General features: G+C 38.8%; 1 long non-coding RNA gene across 1 annotated transcript; it reads left to right on the plus strand.

Annotated features, from left to right (window-relative positions):
- Positions 1-204: 204 nt before the first annotated feature.
- On the plus strand, positions 205-4,937 carry LOC311436578. The gene is made up of 2 exons (XR_014692949.1): positions 205-2,037; positions 2,164-4,937. It is a non-coding gene; the product is annotated as an uncharacterized lncRNA (long non-coding RNA).
- The last annotated feature ends 220 nt before the right edge of the window (positions 4,938-5,157 follow it).

Genomic DNA, 5,157 nt, shown 5'->3' on the forward strand with positions numbered 1-5,157 from the left:
ACAGAAAATTATAAGAGCAGTTTATGAGAGCAGAAAGGATAAAGACAGACATTTTTACCCCTCTCAGATGAGAAATTGCTTTGGTTGCTTGCATGCAACTTGCCTGATATGAAAGGCTACAGAATATGTACAGGTTATCTCCCTCAAACTACTTCTGTGCCTGCAGAAAGTGCTTTCCCTGATGCTACCTGCTTGTTGCAAGTAACCTGCTTAGTTAAGCATATTAGGCCTCTTCTCTGGCCTTGTCAGTCACATTTATCATGAAAGGGAGAAAGACATGGACATTTTGCCATATCCTCAACAGCCATGCACTTGTACTGAAGTTTGATGGTCCCACTGCTTGCAGAGTTCCAGTACCTGAAGGGGGCTACAGGAAAGCTGGGGAGGGACTCTTGTCAGGGAGTGTAGTGATAGAACAAGGGGGAATGGCTTTAAACTAAGATGGTAGGTTTAGATTAGGCATTCGGAAGAAATTCTTTCCTATGAGGGTGCTGAGGCAATGGACCAGGTTGCCCCAAGAAGCCGTGGATGCCCCATCCCTGCAGGCGTTCAAGGCCAGGCCGGATGGGGCTTTGAGCAACCTGACGTAGTGGGAGGTGTGGGAGTTCCAACTCCCATGGCAAGGGAGTTGGAACTGGGTTATCTTTAAGGTCCCTTCCAACCCAAACCATTCTGTGATTCTATAGTTCTGTGATTCTATGGTTTTGTAATGTGGATGTGCCCTATAAGCCTATGTTATTGTATTTGCTGTTTTCAAATGCTACTCCTTTAGCACTTTTCTTAAATGTGAATGTGTCTATATGTCATTTTAGGACAACTGAGGAGATCTGGGCATTTTACCTTGCTTGTGAATGAAAATAGCTTCTAATTACTTACTTTCTTGCACATGTACACCTGAACTGGCGAACATGCAACCATGCCACTTAGCTAATGTCACTGTGTCCCTGGAGTGACAGCACTAAGTCAAAACTGCCTTGGTTAGATTTGGAAAGAAGTTCTATTTACATAAAAAAACTCCTGAAACTTGAACACAGTTGTCATGGAAACACTTAATCTAACTCTCCTCTTTAGTGCTTAATAAAACCTCATCTAGAACCTAAATTCTGAGTGAAATTCTGGTTGGCAGTACCCATTTTAACTATCTACTAGGAACTTACGATCTACTTTTCTCTTTCACATCTCATCACTTAGAGTTTGCCACTATCATAAAATTATGTTTGGATTTGCAACATTAAAAAGGCTATAAAACTATTCATTTTTTCAATTTTTTATTACTCTTTCCAGTTTTATGAGACCTGTGCAATTCCGAATCTTTCCATTTTTCTTCTGGACTTCATGTTTCAGTAATTAAATTAACAGATTATATATCCAGCTGGCTTTACAAGGCAATGCCAAAGTTTTTGTAGCAAAATACATGTATTTAAAATCATGTTTAGATATGAGATCAACCCCAAAATATTCAAAGTGTCAGTAAATGTTAGTTCTGTACATTTATCCATGTGATTCATCATCAGCTTTACACTGTTTTGAAGGCGTTTTGAAGGTATCTCCCAGCAATACAAAATACCTTAATATATTAATGCATCACGTTCACACTTACTTTCAGGACACTTTTGACCAATATTCTGGTTACTGGATTTGAAATTAAAATCTGGCTCTGTTCCTCACAAGCTTTGAAAAAAGCAAAAGCTGAAATTGCCTGTAATGCAGTTATTTTCTTCAATGATCCTTAGGACAAAAAGGCAGTAGTAATAACCTACCTCACAAAAGGAAAGCTGAGGGCCGGAAAACATAAAGGAGCAGTGAGGAAGGTACTCAATTCTCTGTTCTGATGCTGCTTCCAGGGTACTATGGGTTCGTTACAAGTTGATAGCTGTTGTGGTGTACAAAATACAATGGAAACCAACAGGAGAAAGAGCCTTTTGGAAACAGTCAAGATTTTTTTGTGTGAAAAGTACCAAATTTTGTGAGTTTCTTCTGAACAAACCACCAGTGAACAAGGTCTGCTTCCTGGAGAGGGCCTTCCTGGGGAGCAAGGTGAGAGCATTGACAATGGCAGAGAACAAGACAGAGTGTCTGCTGCTGCTAATCACACAAGTAGAAAACCTGATTTTTATGATGTGGTGATATTAACTGTTCAAAAGCATCTCTAAATTTCTGCAGCAGGCAGCAGCAAGTAGTCTATTCCAGCAAGCAAGTCCTGATCTCTGTCTGATGAGAAGGCTTCAATCACTACTTTCTGTTGACTGTTTTGTAAAATAAAGCATCTGATGCATCACAATTGCATAAAAGAGACCTTGATACAGACTGGCACAGACAGGATAACTCTATCAACTTCATCTCCATCAGCCATGAAAGTTGGTTCATGAAGCGATTCCGTTGGCATTGAAACTAACTGCAAGTTTGCATGATGATCTCTAGGAATTGTACAGGTAAGTTTTGGGGGCAGAGATCTAATTTCCTATTATTTGATTTGATTTTTGTCTTATTTTATTTTGCATGCAAGACAATTGGTATATCAGGGAGCTGGTTCATATTGAGGGACCCAAAGGGCTGTTGTGTCACTGATAGCAAACATAATTTCACTCTTTCTTGCACACCATGTAAATACCTTTGGTTGGAAAATGCTGTCTAAGATTCTTTCTTTATTCCAAGTTTTTCTAAAGGGGAGGGTCAAGGCAAGACCTTCCCATGCTTTGGTACTCAAATGAGACAGTTATATGGAACAAAGGACTAGCTGCCTGAGAAGGGGCACCACTGTAACATGCCCGCTGCAGTGGCTGACAAAGGACATTTCTGAAGGTTGATCTGATTCTATGCCAGTCTGCAAAACCTTCTCAGGACACTAGCAGCCCATTGCCAAAAGACTCACAGAAAGCAGGGAAGGACCCAGGGTTGTAACTTGCTGGTGAACTTTGCCTGCAGTGAGCTCAAAGAGCTCAAACAGAAGGAGCATAACATTAATTTGCTTGGAGAATATTCCAGTCATTAGCCTAGATGCAGAAAGCTCATTAATTTGCTTTTTTATTATTATTGCAGTGCGATGAGGTACAAATTCATAGGAATTTTTGTGCTACTTCATACATTTGTAATGCAAACCATTACCACCCTGATTTCCACAACAAGTAAAACTCCAGCAGTTTTAATGAATGAATCCATCACAGTTTCTTTCAAAACATTTTTTATAATGTTAATAAATCCTAGAATTGCCATTGCTGTTATCAGGAAAATTAAAATGAACAGGAAATTAAAATGAAAGCCCCAGACTAATCAATAAACTAATAAATTTGAGGCAAAATTTTGAAAATGGTGAGTTAACTGCTGCTGTTTTACTTCAATTCAAGGACTGTGACCTAATACCGTGGTACAGCTTGCTCAGTGCCAGCTCTTTTCTTGGAGCAATTCAATTCAAGACTATAACAGCATGAGATCATACTTTTGTCTTCTTGGGTATGGATTGGAGGTGAGAGAAAATTCAGTTTTGCCAAGGTAAATTAAGTTTCTCTCCTTATTGTTGTGTTTGCCTAGGCAAGTAATAGGATTTGCATTTTGTTAATTGTTTACAGATGAGAGGTATAAAAAGATTTTAATTTAGCAAAGAATCTAATTTTGGGTGGAACTTACCCTGTCTGTTATCAAGATGAATCTGAAGTTTTACAATATTTTTAAGGATTAGCTCTGAGATGAGAGAAAAAACTGCTCTTTAAACGGCATCACAGTGGTAGGAAGACAAAGCTAAATAATTTTGGGGTGAGCCCAAGCTCCCCTTGCCACCAAGGCTGCCCATGAGTTATGCAAAGATTGAGTGATGGTGGTTGGTGCAGTAGGGCTATTGGGGCACAATAAAGGGCTGTGCTCTAGGAATTATTTGCATATTGGCTGCAAGTTCCTCGGGCTCAGCTGCATGCAATACATCACATGTGGAAGTAGTTTACACTGCAGTATGGAAACACGCACACCTTGTACTACAGCCTTCAGCACTATCTTCTGGGGGAAAAAATGGGCATTTGCCAATATAGGAAAATTTATAATATGAAAAAAAAAAGTAGGGGAAAATAAAAAGAAAAAAAGAGGCAGCAGGAATGAACAAAACCATGACTACTTCTTAAAAATATTCTAAACATAATAAAGGATGGGTACAGTGTACAGTGTGTATTTTGAGTTAGAAGCAAAAACCTGTGCAAGTAATGTTTTTAGTTCCTAAAGTCACCTGGGATCTGAAAATATCCATAAGAAACTGGGGATACCTGCAAGAGGGTGATACATTTCACATAGACACATAACCCTTGCTTTCATTTGCAATGTATCCTACAAAATCAGTAAAATTGTAGAATGGCCTGAATTAGCTAAAGAATTTCGTAGCTTAAGTTTCAGTCGCTTTTAAGCACTACTGACTAAGCTTTCACCACTGTTGGCCCTGGGAAACCACTGAAGTCTGTGGCATGTACGAAGTTGGCAACTGAGGTTGGTATGGTGAACACGTACACAACTTTTGCATTCATGAGGTTATGTTGCAAAATTGTTTTTTGAAGTTACTCATGCAATGAATACTTGAACCTCCTGTTTTCATGCTTCTGGCATGTTAATCTCAGTTATATATCGTTTATATCTCAATAGCGAATGAGGTTTGTGCAGTAAAACTTGCCATAATTGTCTAACTGCACAGATTTAGTGATGGCATTACTTGGTGTGATTAGTACTTTAATCAACAAGTAATCCCTAAACAGAATATAAAAATGCCTCTTCTACGTGAGATGCATGTAGGTTGAATTCCACTCTTCTCCTGGCATTGCCTATGTAAAGGTTTCATCATTTCTTGGTGTTTCCTGGTACCTCATCACTGTTTGTCTACATTTAACACAACAAATCTTAAAGAATGCTATATTTGTGTGAAAGTGACCATGAAAACTCGAGATGAATAAATTTGTTTTGGCATGTACATTATAGCAAGGGTTTTGTTATTGTGTCCACACATTCCTATTCTGAGATTGAAAGGTATTTCAGTAACGTGCTCTTTTGGGAGTGCTGGGTTGCATTGAATTGAGCACGTTCCTGTCCCTGGCTTTGAAACAATTTCAGAATCATTAAGCGTCATTATGTTATAGTTAATAGCAGAGACGAACGTCTTTCATCTCCAAAAGCAATTTACAGCTTACA

Source organism: Aythya ferina (genome assembly GCF_964211825.1).
Source record: "Aythya ferina genome assembly, chromosome: 4".
Lineage (NCBI taxonomy): Eukaryota > Metazoa > Chordata > Aves > Anseriformes > Anatidae > Aythya > Aythya ferina.